Below are 22,130 nucleotides of genomic sequence, written 5' to 3'. Positions count from 1 at the left end.
ATAACTTTTTGCCCAAGACTTTGATTATGCACTATGACCCTATTCCGGAATGCTCATTTTGAGCCGGATTGGACGCTAATGCTCCTCAGGCCCATCGGCCGGGCTCGCGCAGTCAAAAAATGCATTTTCGATCACCTTCAGCGTGCCGGAATGAAGAGGCCCTAAAATCACCATTTCATCGAAGTATACTTAAGTATTATTTGAGAACATAAAATTACATGTGCGACCATACCAGTATAAGTGCACCGGATCCCATCTAAACTTCACAGTTAAGCATGCTTGGGCGAGAGTAGAACTGAAATGGTTGACCACCTGAGAAGTCCTCGTGTTGTACCCCTTTTTCAACCAATATACTCTCTCTTTTTCTGCAGCTCTTCAACACCTCCTATGAACCACTGGAAGTATTGGCTCGCCTCACATCGGGCAAAGAAATCCTCATCGTAGGACCTGTGAATGAGACAGGTGGGTCCTAGGCCCCAACCGCACGAGAATGGCAATAAATTTTCACCCAAGACTCTGATTTGGCAATATGACCAAATTCTAGAAAGCTCTTTCTGAGCCGGACGGGAAAGAATGCTCCTCAGGCCCATCGACCGGGATCGCGCAATCAAAAAATGTATTTTCGATCACCTTCATCTCTCCGAAATGAAGTGGCCCCAAAATTAGTATTTCATCAGAGTCTACATAAGTATTATTTGAGAACATAATATTATGGGTGCGACCATACCAGCACCAGGGCATCGGATCCCATCAGAACTCCACAGTTAAGCATGCATGGGCTAGAATAGTACTTGGATGGGTGGCTTCCTGGGAAGTCCTCGTGTTGCACCCCTTTTTTCATCCAACCTAGTCTCTTTTTTTTTCTACAGCTCTTCGCCATAGCATATGAACCACTGGCAGTGTTGGCTCACCTCACATCGGGCGAAGAAATTCACATCGTGGGACCTGTGAAGGTGACTGGAGGGTCTTAGAACCAGACTGCATAGGGATGGAAATAACTTTTCACATAGGACTCCAATTTGGCACTATGACCCCATTCTAGGAAGCTCTTTCCTAGCTAAATGGGGCATCAAAGTGCCTCAATCCAATCGTTCGGGCTCGCGCAGTCAAAAAATGTATTTTCGATCACCTTAGGCCCGCCAGAATGAAGAGGCCCCAAAATTAAAATTTCATCGGAGGCTACTTAAGTATTATTTGAGAACAAAATATTATATGTGCAACCATACTAGCACCAATGCACCGGATCCAAACAGAACTCGGCAGTTAGGCGTGCTCGGGCGAGAGTAGTATTGGGATGGGTGAGCTCCTAGGAAGTCCTCATGTTGCACCCCTTTTTCAACCAACCAACTTTCTTTTTTTTTTTGGAACTCCTCGCCACAGCCTACGAACCACTGGTAGTTTTGGCTCGTCTCATATCAGGCAAAGAAATTTGTATGGTGAGACCCGTAAAGGCGACGGGCGGGTCCTGGGACCCGACCGTATGGGAATGGCAATAACATTTCGCCCAGGACTCTGATTCGGCACTATGACCCCATTTCGAAAAGCTCTTTCCTAGCATGACGGGGCGCCGATGCGCCTCATGCCCATCGACCGGGCTCGTAAAATCAAAAAATACATTTTCGATCAGCTTCGGCATGCCGGAATGAAGCGGCCCCAAAATCACCATTTCATCAAAGTCTACTTAAGTATTATTGTTGAAGCTTGTTCACTATGAATTAGGTTGTTAAACCTAAGCGTATGTCCCAACGGCTAACCGAGAGGGGGGTGGGGGGGTGAATTGGTATTTAAAAAATTTTACCCTCTTTTTTGAAATTTAAAACCGAGAATTTAACTTTAGGAAATTTTTCTAGAAAATGTTTTTCAACTACAAGTTATAAACATAAAAACTAAAACAGCGGAAATATAAAATACACGAGATTTATAGTGCTTCAGTCAAAACCAGACCTACATCCACTCCCTAGAGGCACCCTCTGAGAATTGCACTAAACCACTAGTGACTCTCCTTTTGCACCCACAGCAAGGCGAAGAAGTCTTTACAAAACCCTCTTCCACGACTACCTGGTGTGGTAGAGAACCGTCGTCCTTTTACACTCTTTGCAATGTTTGTAGAGAACCGTCCGTCCTTTCACACTCTCTCGGTGTAGGCAGAGAACCCTTCATCCATTCACTCTCTCCTAGTGTGGGCAGAGAACCCTTCGGCTGTTCACACTATCCTAATGTTGGAAGATAATCCTTTGGCTGTTCACACTCTCCTAGTGTGGGCAGAGAACCCTTCGACTATTCACACTCTCCAAGTGTGGGCAGAGAACCCTTCGTATGTTCACAGTCTCCAAGTGTCGGCAGAGAATCAGATCTCTTTGACAGATCTTCTTCACAAGAAATCTAGAAGGAAGAAAGAAAAAGAGTGAAGAAATCACGAACCAAGAGCGGAGACTCTTACCTTTAAGTACCAAGTGAAACCTTCACGCTCCAATGGCAAGAAATCTCCTTCAAAACCTTTCTCACACTCTCTCCTTGACTCTCCTTTCAATTGGCACGAAGACCAGTTATCAAAAAGATTAAGTGAGAGTCTAAATTGGACTATTTATATGAAAGATAAGAAAAATCTTCTAAAACTGTAAATATTCAAGTTAATACGAAGGTGATCGTCCTGTACGATCGTGGATCATCCTGGACAATTTTACTTAAATGTGTGGAAATGAATCAAATGTATATTGGTATGAACTAAAATCATACCCGATCATCATCTCGTACGAACTAGGTTCGTTCGGTATGAACAGTTATACCCTAGGTCGGTTCCCAAAAAATTGCAGGATGTCAGCAAAATTTGAAGAGTCGGTTCAGTTCGTCCTAGGACTAATATGAGTTCGTCCAGACGAAATTTTTACAGAGAACTTTTCATCCTGGGATGAATTTACGTTCGTCGGGATGAAAATTTTTTAGAGACTGTTTCATCCTGGAATGAATATTAAGTTTTTCTGAACAAAAATTTTCCAGAGGACATTTCGTCCTGGGATGAAGTTGAGTTCGTCTGGATGAAAATTTTCCAGAGAGCATTTCATCCTGGGACGAATATGAATTTCATCTGAACGAATTTTTTCTAGAGAACATTTCGTCCTGGCATGATTAAACTTCGTCTTGGACGATCAGGACTTAGAAAAATTTTCTTCGGCTCCTGTTCGTTCGATTGCTCTTCGAAGGATATAATTGACTTGATCGTCCCATACAAACTATGTTCGTCCCGTACGATCAGCATAAATTTTTAAAGATCTCCTTAATTGTGTGTGTGTTTATTCACTCCATTACAATCACTCTCTCTCAAACTTAATTCAAAGAAAAGTACAAGCTTCAATTTATAAAATCTCTCATACTAAATTAGATTTCTTCAGTAGTCTGGAGTTTGATTTTCCTGAAATGTTAGTTCACACAAGAGTAAAAATAAATCTTCCAAAAAATGTTAGGAGATATCAATACTTAAAACAATAATATTTTGAATCATCAAAACTATACAAGTTGCAAGAATGCAAAACATGCAAATAGAAACTCTCTTAACATTCTCCCACTTTTTGATGATGGTAAAACAATTATTATTTGTATAATTTTAAATTCTAAGAATCTCCTAAACTCCCCCTGAATTGATGAACACATGAAAATAAGGGGCATTGAATCATATTTTTTTGTTTTCAAAAATTTTAGAGATACAAAATAAAATAAACACACATACGATACGATAGAACAAATACAAAATAAAACAAAAACACATACGTTATGATAGTACAATACGATACGATAGAATAAACAATTTCTCCCCCTTTTTGACAACAACAAAAAGTAAAGAAGAAAAAGACTTAAAATGTAAGCAGTCATATGAAAATCATTTGATAATTAAATCTTGAAAGTGATTGAAATAAGTTTTGCAAATAAAATCAAAACAATAGGAAAATCATAGTAATTCATAGAATTTAAGAAAAGATATAACATAGATAATAAAAAGTGTTTATAAAAAACATAAGTCAATTTAAATACTAAGATAGAGAAAATCATTGCAAAAAGGATGAATAGAAAATTTGTATATTTCAAATTTTAATACGAAATATAAATATACAGAAGATCAATTTGAATTAAGAGATTAAAAGATTATGGAAAGAAATAACTACCACATGTGGCGCTTTGCACATATTTTTCAAATTTGTGGCACATTTTTTGTGCATCTTTTCACTTATGGGCTTATTTTGTGTCTCTTTTTCAACTTGCGAACCATTGCGCATTCTTTTTGATTTTTGTACATTAGTATATTTTTCAAGAGTAATTTTGATCTTTTCAAAATCAATAATAAAAATTTTCAAATTTTTATAAGTGCATATATATATTTATTGATAAGTGAAATTCAAAATAAGAAAACATCACAGTTGCAATAATAATATTAGACATTAATTTAGTTTAAATAAGAAACATAAAATTGATAATCTTAATTACATCAAGTTATAAGAAATACTTAAATTTAGAAAAATTATATTTTCTAATGAATTTAATTTTAACTTGAAATTCAAAGTATAGCACTTTAAGATCAAAAGTTATAATGATTGTCATAAGGGCTAACACACATTCCAAAATATTAAAGCCAACATAGAATAATTTATATTGATATCAAAATGAAGGATATTACAATGTAAGCATATGATATCAATATGACATAAGATTCAAAAACAACAACATCTAATGAAAAAAAAATACAACACATTTTCCTAACCCACAAAATGAAAACAACAACTATAGAAACACATAAAATCAAGTGCAACTATCACTCAGAAGGACCCTGATCTGGAGGAGGTGGAGGAGGTACAGCACCAAAGAGGATAAAATAAGTATTTATCATAAGCACGTTGGTACTAATATCATTCATTTGATTTCTCATAAATCCCATGTCATGTAGATACTATGCATCCTGCTGCTGAAGATGAGTCTCAATTTGATCAAAACGTTGATCAGCATGAGTCTCTAGGCGATCAAATCTTTGAACTAAATACTGATAATTTGGTTCATTAGTAGGTGCAGGTGCAGCTTCATGGTCTTTCTCAGTATCACTAATTATATATGTTTTACTTGGTTAATCTTTATTGAAGATTTCTCTAAATGATCCGTCGTTATAGTAGAGCGGTTCTTCAAACTCTTGATCAAGATGGACCAAATTGTATTTCTTCTCCAGAATGTAGGCAACTAGATGTCCTAAGGTGATGCTCTTCTTTCTTTTATGCTTGACATGACCAATTTCAAAAAATCCATAAAGATAGTCAAGGATTAGTTGGGCTTCATTTATAGGTTCTTTAGTCATGATAAAAAAGGTTACCATAGAAAGAAGAGGAGTAATATTGATTCTATCACCAGCTTTAAGAATTATAGAAGTTCTAAGAACATGCTGGATGATACGTGCATTACAAATGAGATCAGATACTTTAGGCATATGCTCGTTAAAATTAAATCCTCAAATTGAAGTATAAATTTCATACCATTGATAATAAGAAAAGGTGATCAAGGTATGTGTTCTAGCTCTCTCAATCCTTGGTGATTTCAACTTTTTTCTTAAAGACATAGGAACGGATTACAGAATGGTCGGAGTTAAAAGACATGTTTACAAGGAATAGTAGAAGGTTTCTTTATTATAGAGATAAACTAGGGTGAGGATAAAGCCAAACTGAGTTGAAGCTAATAAGTTCATTATATGAAAAGTTAGTTGTTCCTAGATAAGAATTCTAGAAGGTGTGATCTTGGCGGAGACAAACCTAGAAAAGGATTGCTCATTAGCTTTGGAAAGAAAATTTTTAGAAGAATTCCTTGGTGGACCCTTGGAAAGAATCTTTTGACGCTTGCTAGAACTTGCCATTGAAAACGATCTAAGGGAAGAAAGAGTTTGAAAGTGAAGTGAGAGTGTGACTATTGAGTTCAAAAGCCCGTCTATTTATTGATAAAATGATTGTTCGTACCAGACAAAATCACTTTCATCCAGTACGAATTTTAGTTCGTCACGTATAAAAAAATTTCATATGGACGAACGACTGAATCCAAAATAAAATGGCTTCTCATAATCACACAACTTACAAAGCGTCCTTTAGTACAAACTTTAACAAAACGATCGTACAGACGAACACGTGTTCGTCCTGGGACAATCAGAACTTATGATCATTTTAATGACACTTGAATCCGTCCCCCGTATTGAACTGACATGTGTTCGTCAGGACGAACCAAAGGTTCGTATGTATGAAATATATTATTAAAAACTACCCTATCCATTTAACAGACATTCAATCATCCCGTCGTTTGAAAAAGTTCATATTGGACGATCGCAATGATCATACATATAAAGTGAATATTAAAAACTGAAAAACTGCACGCAAACGGTTCAAAATCCAATAGTTTGACACATTACACAATTCATCCCGTACGAAAAAATTTCGTCCTGGACGATTGACACTCAAAATTTTTGAATCATGCACTCAATCAAAACTAAAAAACAAACACAATAAACAAATGCATAAAATCACAAAAATAAAAACTCAAATACAGAAAATCACAAACACAAAATCAAAAACTCATAAAAACACACACAAATATTAACTAGAAAACACATATCAATGTTGCTGAAAACATTTTTAATTAAGCATCCAAGTCAATTACTCCAAGCCTAGTTCTTAATGCACTGAAAGTATCAAAGGCTAAAGGTTTTGTAAAAATGTCTGTAAGTTGATTTTGAGTAGAAACATGAGTGAGTTTAATTTCTCCTTTGGATACATGATCCCTTATGAAATGATGTCTGATTTCTATATGTTTGGTTCTTGAATGTTGAATAGGATTTTTAGAAATACAAATAGCACTAGTATTATGATAATAAATTAGAATAGTACCTATAGTTAATCCTAAATTAATCAACTGTATTTTCAACCAAAGTACTTGTGCCACACAATTTCCTAGTGCTATGTATTCAGCTTCTGCAGTCGATAGGGCTACTGAATTTTGTTTTCTACTGGACCAAGAGACTAAAGAATTTGCAATAAATTGACATGTTCCAGAAGTACTTTTTCTATCAACCTTACAACCTGCAAAGTCAGAATCTGAATAACTAATTATTTCAAATGAAGAGCTAATTTAATCCACGCCTAGTCCTTACACCCTCACTAGGTTCACAATTTATCAACTCCTTTGGATGGTTTTTAGAAAATCTCAAATCTCTTTTTTTTTTTTTTGAAGGAAATGCAATCAGAATTAAAATTAAAAAGAAACCAAGGCCTAGATACAAACTAAAAGATAGAGGACTCCAAATAACATTCCTCCTTTATAAGTTTAACAAAGGAGGAAGGAAGAGAGTTTTCACAAAAAATGTCCCAAATAAAATCATAAGAAAATGATAGGTTAGCACAAAAATTAGCTATCCTATTACACTTCCTACCAATATATTTAAAAATGACATTATTCCCATACCTCAAACCGAAGAAGTCTTCATCTCCATTGTCTCCAAGTTTCTTCTTTTCTTTACTGTATATGTTGAGAAGAAATTGAATAACATTCTTTTTGTCTCCCTCTATGATAACACCTTTGGCATTATCCAAACAATTATGCAATAGATCTTTTAAATAGTAGAAAGAATAAATTTCCAGTTGTGCTATATCCCAATGCATCCCATAGAAACCAAAAGCACGAACAAATCTTCCTCTATGGTCTATAACAATTCCTCTAATGCCAGCTCCATAGTTTCTCCTCAATGCAGCGTCAATGTTAATCTTGTACCACTCGGGTGGTGGAGGATGCCAAAAATCTGTAGAAAATCCATTGGATTGAATATCATCCCAGTTTTTCGAGATCACTTTGTGTCTTTTATCCAACGCCACAATGCTAATAACATTTGCAGCCAATATTGAATCACTGTCTTCTTTTTTACCATGCCTTTTTTTATTTCTATCATTCCATAAAATCCATAACATGTTGAAATAAATCTTTACCATCAACGGATTCTTCTCATTCCAAAATTGTAACTTATTCATACATTGCTGAAAAGAATCAAAGAAGGGAATATGAAAACCCCATTCCCGAAGAGTGCAAATAATTCTTAACAACTTTGGACATTTAGTAGTGATATGGTCCAAATTCTCCACTTCTCCACATCCTCTAGGACACAAATTATTATTAGATAATATCCTTTTCATCAGAAAATCTGCAGTTGGAATAGCATTTTTGCAAAGTCTCCAAGTAAATAATTCCCCCTGTGCATACAAATTCATCTTATGAATCCATAAGTAAGAATTTCCATCATCCATCCTCACCGTCTCTTCTTTAATCAATGCAGCAATTGTTTTCCCAGAAAACTTGTATTTAAGATCCATAAAATCTTCCTCTTCTTCTTGATGTATTGGAATGTTACTGATTACATTAACCAAGTCTTCACCGAAAAAAAGAAGAAGTTTATCAATGTTCCTTCTGCCTTCAAGAATGAAATAATCCAGAGTGATGTTATCCTTTTCAAAAGAATCTACAAATGTTGGCCATTTGAGTAAGCTTTTGTCAAAAATACATACATCCTTCAATACATTAATATGAAAATATCAAATCTCTATGCAAAGGACTTTCTATCTCCAAATTTTTTTCCACATTTTCTTCAAAATTTTCTTCCAAATTTATTTTATCAATCTTTTAGGAGTTATCCTCAATCTCATCTTCTACAACATTTGGCTCTTCGAAATTTCCAGATACATCAAATACAACATGTGTGGTCTCCTCAATTCTCAAAGTTCTTCTATTTAATACTCTATAAGATTTTCTAACACTTGAATATCAAAAAAAAATTCTTTCATCTGATTTTGAATCAAATTTTCCTAAGGAAGATTTTCCATTATTATGTATAAACACCTTGCAACCAAAAACATGTAAATAAGACAAATTAGGTGTTCTTTCTTTTAGCAACTCATAGGGTGTTTTATTTAAATTAGATCTCACATTCACCCTATTCATAACATAACATGCACCGCTAACTGCCTCAGCCAGAAAATATTTAGGAAGTGAGTATTCTGCCAAAATTGCTCGGGCTGCTTCTATTAATGTTCTATTTTTTCTTTCGACTATCCCATTTTACTGAGGGGTCCTAGGTGCAAAAAAATTATGATCAATTCCTTTCTCCTTACAAAAATCCTCAAATCTTTAATTTTCAAATTCTCCTCAATGATCAATTTGTATAGTCATGATTTCACACCCAAGTTTTCTTTAAATCCAAGTCGAAAAATTTATAAATTTCTCAAATGATTCATTCTTATGAAAATGAAATCTAACCCATGTGAATATAGAGTAATCATCCATAATCATAAAGCCGTATACCTTCCCTCCTACACTTATAGTTCCAACTGGTCCAAAAAGAGCCATATGCAAAATCTCCAATAATTTACTAGTTCTAAGATCCTTATTGGACTGAAAAGAGGACTTCACTTATTTTCCTAATTGACATGAATCACAAAGGTGATCCTTAGTAAAGTCTAGTTTTGGTATACCTCTCACTAAGTTCTTTAGGATAATCCTCATAAGGTTTATCATGCTAGAATGACAAAGTCTCCTATGCCAAAGCCATTGTTCATCAGATACAGTTTTTAAATAAAAAGCAGTAGGAGTTTGAATGCAATACAAGTCTAGCATATAAACATTATTAACCCTTTTACCATTCAAAATATTTTTACCATTTAGGCTTAATATGTAGCTAATAGGAAAAAATTTCACACAATATCCTTTATCACATAGTTGGCTTATACTTAACAGGTTATGCTTTAACCCTTCTAACAATAACACTTTTTCAATGTAAAATTTCTTAAGATTTCCAATCATACCTATCCCAACCACCTTCCTTGTGGTGTTATCTCCAAGTGTAACCTTTCCTCCACTCCTGGCTTCCAGCAATATGAATTATGCATTATCTCCAGTCATATGCTTTGAGCATCCGCTGTCCAGGTACCATATGCTCTCACGAGGTCTTGTGTGAGAGGAATCCTGCAAAAATATCAAACGTTAGACCTGGAAACCCAAATAAGTTTGGGTTCAACTTTTGACAATTTATAAATAGATGCATGTATGATATGTCTAGGGTTATGGGTCTTAAGTTTCTACGCCATATAATTTTTATTCTTCACAGTACATGTGTGAGCTATATGTCCAATCAATCCATAATTATTACATTTGACTTTTGGAAAGGGATTCCTAAGTCTTCTACCATTCATTTTTCTATTTAGGGATTGCATAAAATTTGGATACAAAATAGGATTAGTGAAATCTTCAAGTTTCCGGGGTATCTTATTATCCTCGAGAGCTTTTATCTTCATAATATAAAATGAATTCATATCTTTCAAAATTCAATTTATATAATTAGATCTATAAAGTTTTATCTCCGATTCATTCTTAAATTTATTAAATTCTTTTTCAAGTTATGCATAGGATGATTTTAAACTTTCAAGATTCTTATTCAAGTCATCAAATTCATCAAGTAATTTCATGTGGTTGTCATCAATTAAATCATGAGCTTTCCTAAGGATTTCATGTTCCTTTTGTAGTTCTTCAAATTCTAAACTTAGAATAGCATGCATTTTCATCATTTTCCTCTATGCATTATGCATGTGTTCAGAAACTTCAAACGATTCATCATATGTTATGTCGCATAGCACTTCTTGATCTGACTTATCAAGAATATTGACCATTAAGCATAAATTAGTGACTTCCTCTTCCTTTTCAGTCTCTGATGAATCTGAAGCTGAGTCCGCCCAGAAAGCTCTTTGAAACTTCTTCTTACCCTTCTTTATAGTTGGTTTCTCCTCTACCTTCTCCTTGTTAGGAGTTTTTTTGAGTTTTGGGCATTCTGTCTTAATATGTCCAGGTTTATTGCACTCATAGCAAATTACATCATTTGAAATATTTGTATTTCTATTAAATTTACCTTTATTCCATTGCTGGCGTCTGTATTACTTCCTCTTTAGAAAGCTTCTGAATTATCTAGTCATCAATGCAATGTCGTCTTCATCCTCAGGTTGTGAGTGTTCACTATCAGACTCCTCCACTTTCAGTGATATGTTCTTCTTCCTTCGTGGTTCACCTGTATCAATATTTCTTTGGCTAACTCCTTGCTCATAAGCAATAAGCAAACCAAGAAGATTGTCAATATAGTAAATGTTTAGATCTTTAGACTCTGAAATTGTAGTAATTTTAGCATCATAAGCAGTAGGCAAACAACGAAGAATCTTATTAACCATTTTAGCATTTGTTAGTTCCCTACCCAATGCATGTAAAGAGATGACTATTTGTGTGAATCTTGTGTATATATTAGAAATGGATTCATTAGGTTTCATGCGAAACAGTTCATAATCATGCAACATGATATTAAGTCTAGATTGCTTAACCTCGTTAGTCCCCTCATAAGTTATACAAAGTCTATCCCATATGTCCTTTTCACTTTTGCAAGTAGAAACCCACATGTAATCTTCTGATTTAAGAGCACAAAAGAAACTATTCAAGCATTTGGCATTTAATTGTGCTAAGTCACGTTCTTCTACTATCCAGTTCACAAAAGGTGTTTCAACTCTAACTCCGTCAACTAGTCTAGTTGGTTTTGTATACCCTTCATGAACTATGATCCACATACGACAATCAAGTAACTGTAAAAATTTAAACATGCGTGTTTTCAAAAATTAAAAGATATATTGTCCAACAGTGGAGGTCTAGTTATAGAGTAACCCTTAGGTGTATTTTGGTTTCCAAATGTAGCCATCTACATTAATCAAAAAGTAGTCTAAACTTATGATTTTAAAATAAAGCTCTAATACCACTTGTTGAAACTTATTCATAATGAATTAGGTTGTTAAACCTAAGCTTATGTCCCAGCAGCTAACCAAAAGAGGGAGGGGTGATATGGTATTTAAAAAAGTTTACCCTCTTTTTCAAATTTAAAATCGAGAATTTAACTTTAGTGATTTTTTCTAGAAAAATGTTTTTCAACCACAAGTTATAAACGATAAAAATAAAAACAACAAAAAAATAAAAGGTGAGAAATTTATAGTGGTTCAGTCAAAACCAAACCTACATCCACTCCCCGGAGGCACCCTCCGAGTATTGCAATAAACCACTAGTGACTCTCCTTTGTACCCACAGCAAGACGGAGAAGCCTTTACAAAACTCTCTTCCACCACTATCTAGTGCGGCAGAGAACCGCCATCCTTTTACACTCTTCCCAATATTGGCAGAGAATTGTCCATCCTTTCACACTCTCCCGGTGTAGGCAGAGAACCCTTCATCCTTTCACACTCTCCTAGTGCGGGCAGATAACCCTTAGGCTGTTCACACTCTCCTAGTGTGGGCAGACAACCCATCAGCTGTTCACACTCTCCTAGTATGGGCAGAGAACCCTTCGGTTGTTCACACTCTCCTAGTGTGGGTAAAGTACCCTTCGTCTGTTCACTCTCCAAGTGTTGGAAGAGAACCGAATCTCCTTGACAGATCTTCTTCACAAGAAATCTAGAAGAAACAAAGAAAAAGAGTGAAGTAATCACAAATGAAGAGTAGAGACTCTTACCTTTGAGTACCAAGTGAAACCTACACGCTCCAATAGCAAGAAATCTCCTTCAAACCCTCTCTCACACTCTATGCTTGACTCTCCTTTCAATTGGCATGAAGATCAGTTGGCAAAAAGATTAAGCGACAGTCTAAATTAATCTATTTATAAGAAAGACAAGAAAAATCGTCCACTACAATATTCAAGTCAACACGAAGTTGATCGTCCCGTATGATCGTGGATCATCCTGGACGATTTTACTTAAATGTGTGGAAATGAATCAAATATATATTGGTACGAACTTAAATCATACCTGATCATCGTCCCGTACGAAATAGGTTCGTCCGGTACAAACAGTTATACCATAGGTCGGTTCCCAAAAAACTGCAGGACGTTGCCAAAATTTGAAGAGTCAGTTCACTTCGTCCTGGGACGAATATGAGTTCGTCCGGAAGAAATTTTTACAAAGAACATTTCGTTCTGGGGAGAATTTTCGTTCGGCTGGATGAAAACTTTCTAGAGAGCATTTAATCTTGGCACGAATATGAATTTCGTCTAAACGAAAGGGCATTTCTTCCTGGGATGAATTTGAGTTTGTCTGGATGAAAATTTTCCAAATAGCATTTCGTCCTAGCATGAATATGAATCTCGTCTGAACGAAAATTTTCCCGAGAACATTTCGTCCTGGGATGATTAAACATTGTCCTGGTCGATCAGGAATTAAAAAAATTTTCTTCGGCTCCTATTCGTTCCATTGCTCTTAAGAGTAGATAATTGACTTGATCGTCCCGTACGAACTATGTTCGTCCCGTACGATCAGTAAAATTTTTTAAAAATCTCCTTAAGTGTGTGAGTGTTTATTCACTCAATTACAATCACTCTCACTCAAACATATTTCAAAGAAAAGTACAAGCTTCAATTTATAAAATCTCTCATGCTGAATTTGATTTGAAGTCTTCAGTAGTATGGAGTTTGATTTTCCAGAAATGTTAGTCCACACAAGAGAAAAAACAAATCTTCCAAAAAGTGTTAGGAGATATCAATACATAAAATAAAAATATTCGGAATCATCAAAACTATACAAGTTGCAAGAATGCAAAACATGCAAATAGCAACTATCTTAACAATTATGTGAAAATATAAAATTATATGTGCGACCATAACAGCACCATGGCACCGGATCCTATCAGAACTCCGCAGTTAAGCGTGCTCGGGCGAGAGTAGTACTGGGGTGGGTGGCCTCTTGGGAAGTCCTCGTGTTACACCCCTTTTTCAACCAACCTACTCTCTTTTTTTTTTTTTGCAGCTCTTCACCATAGCCTACGAACCACTGGCAGTGTTGGCTCGTCTCGTATCGAGCAAAGAAATCTACATAGTGGGACCCGTGAAGGCGACGGGCGGGTCCTAGGACCAGACTATGCTGGAATGACAATAACGTTTCGCCCAGGACTTCGATTCGGCACTATAACCCCATTCCAAAAAGCTCTTTCCTAGCCGGACGGGGTGCCGATGCACCTTAGGCCCATCAGCTGGGCTCGCGCGGTCAAAAAAATGCATTTTCGATCAGTTTCGGCCCGCCGGAATGAAGAGGCCCCAAAATCACCATTTAATCGGAGTCTACTTAAGTATTATTTGATAACATAAAATTACATGTGCGACCATACCAGCACCAGTGCACCGTATCCCATCAGAACTCTGCAGTTAAGCGTGCTCGGGCAAGAGTAGTACTGGGATGGGTGGCCTCCTGAGAATTCCTTGTGTTGCACCACTTTTTCAACCAACCTACTCTCTTTTTTTTTTTGCAACTCATTGCCACAGCCTACGAACCACTGGCAGTGTTGGCTCATCTCATATCGGGCAAAGAAATCCATATAATGGGACCCGTGAAGGCGACGGGCGGGTCCTAGGACTCGACCGTACAGGAATGGTAATAACTTTTTGCCCAAGACTCCGATTTGGCACTATGACCCCATTCTGGAAAGCTCATTACTAGCCGGACGAGCCGCCGATGCCCCTAAGGCCCATCGGCCGGGCTCACGCAGTCAAAAAATGCATTTTTGATCATCTTCGACCCGCTGGAATGAAGAAGCCCAAAACTCACCAATTCTTTGGAGGCTACTTAAGTATTATTTGAAAACGTAATATAACATGTGCGACCATACCAGCACCAGTGCATCGGATCCCATCAGAACTCCTGCAGTTAGGCATGCTCGGGCGAGAGTTGTACTGGGATGGGTGACCTCCTAGGAAGTCCTCGTGTTGCACCCCTTTTTCAACCAACTTACTCTTTTTTTTTGCAGCTCTTCGTCAGAGCCTAAGAAGCACTGGCAATGTTGGCTCATTTCGTATTGAGCGAAGAAATCGGCATAGTGGGACCCGTGAAGGAGACGGGCGAATCCTAGGAGCCAACCGCGCGGGAATGGCAATAACTTTTCTCCCCGGACTGCAATTCAGCACTATGACTCCATTTTGGAAAGCTCTTTCCTAGCCGGACGGGGCACCGATGCACCTAAGGCCCATCGTCCTGGCTCGCGCAGTCAAAAAATGCATTTTCAATCATGTTCGGCCCGCCGGAATGAAGAGGCCCAAAAATCACTGGGATGGGTGACCTCCTGGGAAGTCCTCGTGTTGCACCCCTTTTTCAACCAATGTAAAACAAAAGAATAAATACACAGGAGATTTATAGTGGTTAGGTCAACTTTCACTTACGTCCATTCCCTAGAGTCATCCACTATGATAATTGCACTAAAAATTAGTTACTTTTGTTTGTCCCCCATGGCAAGGTGAAGAAGCTCTTACAAATCTATTACACCTCCTCGGTGTGGCATAGTAGATGAATCCTTTTCACCACCTCTGTGCAACAGAGTAGCCTAATTTCCTTCATGTCCTCAGTGCAATAGAGTAGCTTGAATCTCTTTCATCCTAATGGTGAGGTGGAGTGCCTGAATCCCTTTCACACTCCTAGAGAGGCGAAGTTCCTAAATTCCTTTCACAAATAGTGTGGTGGAGTATCCATGTCCTTTATCACCAATGGTTGCTCCAGTCTTTACCCTTTCTCTCCCAACCTCTCACTGTAGCTTGAATCCCATAAAACTCTTCTCCCTCTCTCATAAACTTCACCCTCTCTCCCAAGCACTAGTCTCTCTCTTCAACACTTTTTTTTAAAGAAAACACAACCAAATGATTTCCAAAAGATACTTACAATAACTAATAAGAAAGCTTAAACAAGAAACCTAAAAAAAAAACCTTAAAAATTCAATTCAATCATCATTATTTGTACAGTACGATTGCATGATCATACAATAGGATCCCTTAAATTTGGCCTATTAGTATAGTATGATTAGTTCAGATCATACTACATAAATGAATAATGGTATAGTATGATTAGTTCAATCAAATTATTTTTCATATAGGATGAACCCAGGAATGACCAAAATTATCTCTATTGATTATCCTATATGAACCTGTTCTTATAATATAATAAAATAATATTATTAAAAATATTAAATTGATTAATCATAGTACAATATTTTAAACATTGTACATTGTGATTTGGTTCATTTAGTATGAACATAATAAAATTTAAATTCAATTTTTTTTGTATATGGCCATATTGCTGTTAAAACTTGGGGTTATTTTGATGACATGTTTCAATTAAATTTCAATTAAAACACATGTTGGTGGAATTTTGAAAACAGGTTTTGAAAAATATTAGTTTTCTTTGGGAATTTTAAATTTAAAGTTTGAATTTTAATTCTAAAGTTGAATCAACTCGATAAAAAAAGTATATCACCCTGAAGGATGAAAATAAAATTTCATAACGGTGTTCAGAGTTAGAATCATGAAACTCATCTTGAATATCATGACCGAATTCTAAAGAGAACTTCGTATGGCCCCAAGGAGATAGAATGAAGTTCAACTAAATATCCAATTATAATATTCAAGAAGCATGATTGTTGAGTTCACATCCAAAGCCTTATCGAAGAAGGATGTATCTCCCTAAAAGGGAGATGACACCATTCAATGATAATTCTTCTAATGTAACAATGACAATCATTCTTTGACTTTTTCTCAAAGAAATCTAATAAGATTTTAGAAAAGTTAATTTTAAAATCAGGTGCGTGTGTGGTTCTAAATCTCCTACGAGCGCAAGTCCTCGTAGTTAATTATATCGTAGGGAGACAAAGTTTCCTACAAAAACTCTCGATTAAAATAGTGACAGAATTTTGTTAGATCTTGTAGGAGTGATATCAAAAAAATGAATGAATTTTGGAAAATCAAAAGGGAATGAATCAAGATTGAATAGTTATTAACAGAGTTAAAGGAAGAGGGGTAGGGGACACTTTGAGATTCTAGAACCATCCGAAAGTGCCCCAACTTAATCTAAGTGTTGGGCTTTATGTTTTAGGATTGAAATGAGATTTTTAATTAGAGTTGAGCATTTAATTAGAAATTTGGGATTATATTCCTAGAATTTTGGGGTCTTATAATCAAAAATATGCCCCAGATCCTAGATCTAATTTGGACACTGGACCATAGTCGTCCGAACCTAACTAATGCAGTGCATACCCCGGCCTGGATTGGGGAGCCGGCTAATCACCTAGTCAATTTTAAAGAGATGAATCCGGTCTTTTATGTAAGAGTGGTGGGGACGTTGTATTTAAAGTTTTGGAGAGTTGGGGCCGACATCTAGAGATTTTCCTAATTGGCCCCTTTGACTTATGTTGGGTGCAAAAATGCTAAGGACTAATGCAATTAAAATTTTGACTCTTTAAGTATGTTTCTAATGCAATGCGTGCTGGTTAACAACTTCAAATCAAGTATGCTTGAAATTTTTTAAAAATAGGCTTAGAAAATAATTTTTTAGAAGACTGGACTTCCCCAGGTCCGGCACCTCGTCCTCATAGGTCAGACTATCCGGACTCTACCCGCAGGCAGGAAAGGGTCTAAAACAAGGAGAGAGTAATGCAGAAATATGCATGCGACCCCAGGGTCGATCCCCGGCTAATTCCCTAGATTCATTATCTTTCTATGTTATTTAGACTCACTAAAATTTTAGACTTTAAGATTATGAGTATAAAACTTTCACACCCTCACGAGCCTCACGTATCCAGGTGAAAACAAAAGCGGCACACAATCGCCAAAAAAACTAAGAAAAGTAAGTAATTCTAAAGGCAATCAATTCATCACATCAAACATAAACTAATTAATCGATAAATATCCATAGGTAAAGTTGCCTTGCTTATTACAAACCAGGGTCTTGCAGAAAGTAAAGTGGCCGGGCACCACTGACAACAACCTGGATTCTAAACCTAGTAATGACGCAAGTTATTTTGAGTGGGATACTCTCACTCTTCAAGTCTTCAATCTTGTTCTCCTTTGGGCTCCTTTTCTTTAAGCTCCTTGGATTCTTCGTAGTATGCTACCCAAATGGATAAGAGGGCACTTCCTTTAAGGGGAAGGCCACTCTTTCCTCCTTGGGTAGGGAAGAAATGTGGTCCAAATTTGGATTTCCAAATAGAAAAGGAATACTCCCCTAAAGGGCATCATTTTCTCTTCGGAGTCCAAGCTTTGGACCTATATATCCCAACTCAAAATTGACTTTCATAACACTTAACAATTACACAAATTACATTTATATGAAAATAAAATCTAGACTCACCTGTAGGGTTATCCTAAGCAGTGAATAAATAAGAAGCAATTATTCCCAAGCAGTTATATATGTACAGAAAAGTAAGTAAACACACTGGCCACGCTCTTTTTATTTGGGAGCTTTAGCAGCTGAAGCACATGTGTAAGCATTTATAATAATTATATTTTTTTATTGATTTAGACCCCTTTTTATTGCCCTGCATGAGAGTGGCCACCTGCAAAAAACTGTGTGAACATTCAGATCGTACCTAACCTAAGGGTAATCTAGTCGCCAAACACATAAATCCATCCACAGAGTGCAGAAAAAGTAAGCAGACACAGCAAAGCAATTTTATCCACAACATGGAGTGAAAATAATGAAAAATCCGGCACACAGCAGTAAAGTAAACACTGGTCTAACCTAGATCTAGAGTTGGTTATCCTAACACATCATCTAAAGTGTGTGTAGAAGGTCTTGTGGTAGGGGTAGATCATAAGCTGGGTGATTAATTAAAGTTATCTAGAAAAAGTTTTGAATTTGTTAAGGCTTAAAAGGGGATTTAAATTAAAGTTTAAGTATTAATAGATAAAGAATTTTAATTAAATATATTTTAAGATTTAATTGATTACTACCTTTATTTTACACTGAGGCCGTGAAGTTTATTTCACCTTCCTTGGGGCTAAGTTAATAGCCTCGTAGGCCTGGGTTACCCAGTAGCAATCGGGGTTAATCAAGATACTTTAAGTTAGTTGCAATAAAAGAAGTTGATTAATATTAAGGGGAGTTGGTTACTGATTTTAAAGGATTTGTTAATGATTTTATTATCCTATTAAGAAAATTCTGGAATTTAAAAAATTAGCAGATTTTGAGAGTTATCCGGATATGCTAACTAAAGGGGTCAAAATTTGATTTTTTAGAATTAGAGTTAATCTTAAGGGTTTCAGATTTTTAATAAGTACTAGACCTAAATATGAGTTGTTAGACATGTGGTACACTCAATTTGAAGTTTTCTATCAAAAGTTGTGATTTTTAGAAGTTTTGACCCATTTTGACCTAAGGTTCACTAAAATGTTGACTCTTCAACTTTGACCAGATTTTGGGAATTTAATATTTTTAGAAAATACTAGATTTTAATTAAAGTTATTAGCCACTGAGTTTGATTGATTTGGATTTTTATACAATTTATAATGATTTTTACAAGTTTGAGGTATTTACTAGAATTATTTAATCTTTTCAATTAAGGATCTATTTGATGATTTGAACCCAAATGAGTCCCAAACTTCTTGAAATCAGTTCCAAAGATCATAAATGATCTAAGGAAGGATCATCAAGTGTTTAAAGATTTTTTTTATATTTTTAAGGATTTTTAATTAATTAAAATTGATTAAACATTGATTTTGACTTAAGATTAAATTAAAATATATTTGAATGTCAAACCAAAAGGATTTCAATCTTCACTGATTAATAAATTAACTAGGAACAATTAGAAGTATTTTAATGAATTAATAGTTATTTATTATAATTTTATTGGAGCTAGTGGGCCATTTCTAAGAGGGATTATTGTGGCTCCTATTTGGTGAACCAAATGAACTTCAAATCTAATGAAATTTGGGCCATAGGATCACTTGATCCTAAGGTCTAAACCCACCTAATTTGGGTTCAAATGGATTATTCTAGGGTGGCTAACTAAACCACCCAAGGTGAGCTCTAAGTCACCTTCAAAACACTATAGGGAGCTATCCTAAACTTGGATTGGGGCAAAATCATTGGCCCTAAATTCCTTTACCTACACATCACCATTACACAAAGAATCACACCCTAAGTCTCATTGGATAGGTCTAAATCCCATTTTGAATTTAAGGGTCAACCCATGACCCTTAAACTCAAAATTAAGGGAAAATGCCCTTAAATAGCTTAAAATGAAGAGATAAAATTTGGACATGTCAGGAACATGTCCAAGTTCAATCTCCCAAAATTCCAGGCCTGGTGGAATTATGATTAAATAATAATTATAGAAATTGATAAAATACTTGAACCAAAATTAAACTTAACACAGATCTAACCAAGGCCTGGAACCATAGAGATTTTGTAGGTCTCTCTGAGACCTTTCCAATGAGTCTAAGAACACCTAATTTGGCTAAGTGTGGAGGGAGTTATGAATTTTTGAAGTTCCATTGAATTTCTAGAATTTTTAATTCGGTCGTTACACAGTCAGCTGCGCTTTACACGCGGCGCACTTTCATTGGCGTGGAAATCATTGGCGCTGACCATTAACAGTCGAATTAACCACAGTCGTCGGATGGCGGATCGGACTGCTGGGATTAAACACGCTCCGAGACCGCGGGATCTAATCTGCGCCGTTGATTGAAATCAAAGGTTGAGATTTCATCTTCAACCTCCCGCGCGTGTCTGAGACTGTGAGGCTTCTCCAGTGTGATCCGGGCGATCCCGCCTGCAAACTTTAATGAAATTTTACAAGGAGGATCAGGGAGTGAGAAACCTTCAATCCAACGGTGGAAATCCGTTGGGGTAAAGGTTTCCTTCACACTTGACCGAACTACCTAGTTAGGGAGCTCGGGATGGAGGAGTTATCGCAGAGATAGTCTCAATGAATGAGCTTCTCTATCAGGAAGCTTCAGGGGATGATGGCAAATGGATCTCCTTCAGACGTCGGGACTGGAGGAAGGCCGGAGGTATGACTTCGAGCGGGATGCCAAAAGCTTTCACCGGAGTTTGCTCGAACGGATCGAAGGGATGATCTAGGAGCTTGAGGGAAGATGCTAGGAGGTCGAGGGAGCTCTGGGGAATGATTTCAAATCTCTGAGATAGGTTCTATAGTTCTGGGGAGCACAAGCCTATTCAGCTATCTCCCGCGAGCTTGGACGGCCGGGATTGAGCTGGAGGGGCCTCAGATTGATGCCAGGTGGAAGGAGGCAACATCCCAGAGTGCTCGTGAGGGTCAAGCCGGTGGGTCACAGCCTTTGGAAGGCTTTGGGTCGGGAACGGTCTGGGGGGGACCACCGGAGCTCATTTTCCATTGGTCCCGACCGCCGCCGGCCATGGTTTGGGTTGGGTTGACCTAGGGAGACTGATGGGGACATGCTGGAGTCGAGGGTGAGGTCAATTTGGCCTTGGGAGGCCTGAATTGACCTGGTGGCTCGGTTGAACCCAAACTTGCTCGGTTCAAGTTGAATTGAGCTCAATCCAGGTCAGGCTAGACCATGGGTTTGATATGGGAGGTAGGTCCGGGTCTGGTGCACCCAATGCAAGTGGCAATTGGGTTCAATTTGATCTGGGTTGAAAGATGGCTCGGGTTGATCCAAATCTACTCAGTTCAGGTCAATTTGGGCTCAACCCAGGTTAGGCCAGACCCTGGGCTTGAGGTGGGAAGTGGGTCTGGGTCTGGTGCACCCAATGCAAATGGCAATTTGGTTCAATTTGATCTGGGTTGAAAGATGGCTCGGGTCCATGTGTTTTTGGCTACTTTGGGTTAGCCTAGAGGTTGACTCAAGTCAACCCAGGACATGGGCTGGCTGGGGGGAGTGTATTGGACCTAGAGCCTCCTATTGGAGGTGTTGATCAAGTTTAATTTGGCATAGATCAAGAATTGGCTCAACCCCAAGTGATTTTGGACACTTTGGGTTAGCCCAATTCTTGACCCAAGTGAAGGCAAGGGCTGTGATGGTCAAGAGAAGTGTATTGGGTCAAGAGGGACCTAATAGAAGTCTTTGCCAAGTTTGATTTAGCTTAGGACAGGAATTGGCTCAATCCCATGTGGTTTGGACACTTTGGGTTAGCCTAATTCTTGACCCAAGTGAGCCCAAGGGCTAAGTTGATCAAGGAAGGTGTATTGGGTCAAGAGAGACCTAATGACACTTTAATTTGAGTTCAATTTAATCGAGGTTAAGAAGTGGTTCAAAAGAAACCCTTCTTTAG

General features: G+C 37.1%; 3 non-coding genes and 3 pseudogenes across 3 annotated transcripts; all 6 read left to right on the top strand.

Annotated features, from left to right (window-relative positions):
* The first annotated feature begins 218 nt into the window (after positions 1–218).
* On the top strand, positions 219–337 carry LOC114581058 (annotated as a pseudogene).
* Positions 338–713: 376 nt separating this feature from the next.
* On the top strand, positions 714–832 carry LOC114581036. Its single transcript, XR_003702847.1, has one exon. It is a non-coding gene; the product is annotated as a 5S ribosomal RNA (ribosomal RNA).
* Positions 833–1,212: 380 nt separating this feature from the next.
* On the top strand, positions 1,213–1,331 carry LOC114581075 (annotated as a pseudogene).
* A 12,380-nt stretch (positions 1,332–13,711) lies between these two features.
* On the top strand, positions 13,712–13,830 carry LOC114581033. Its single transcript, XR_003702844.1, has one exon. It is a non-coding gene; the product is annotated as a 5S ribosomal RNA (ribosomal RNA).
* A 382-nt stretch (positions 13,831–14,212) lies between these two features.
* On the top strand, positions 14,213–14,331 carry LOC114581066. Its single transcript, XR_003702866.1, has one exon. It is a non-coding gene; the product is annotated as a 5S ribosomal RNA (ribosomal RNA).
* A 379-nt stretch (positions 14,332–14,710) lies between these two features.
* On the top strand, positions 14,711–14,830 carry LOC114581042 (annotated as a pseudogene).
* The last annotated feature ends 7,300 nt before the right edge of the window (positions 14,831–22,130 follow it).

The sequence above is a fragment of the Dendrobium catenatum genome, unplaced genomic scaffold (genome assembly GCF_001605985.2).
Source record: "Dendrobium catenatum unplaced genomic scaffold, ASM160598v2 fragScaff_scaffold_133, whole genome shotgun sequence".
In the NCBI taxonomy this organism is placed as follows: domain Eukaryota; kingdom Viridiplantae; phylum Streptophyta; class Magnoliopsida; order Asparagales; family Orchidaceae; genus Dendrobium; species Dendrobium catenatum.
The sequence above is the reverse complement of the archived record's forward strand: the minus strand, read 5'-3'. Positions and strand labels throughout refer to the sequence as shown.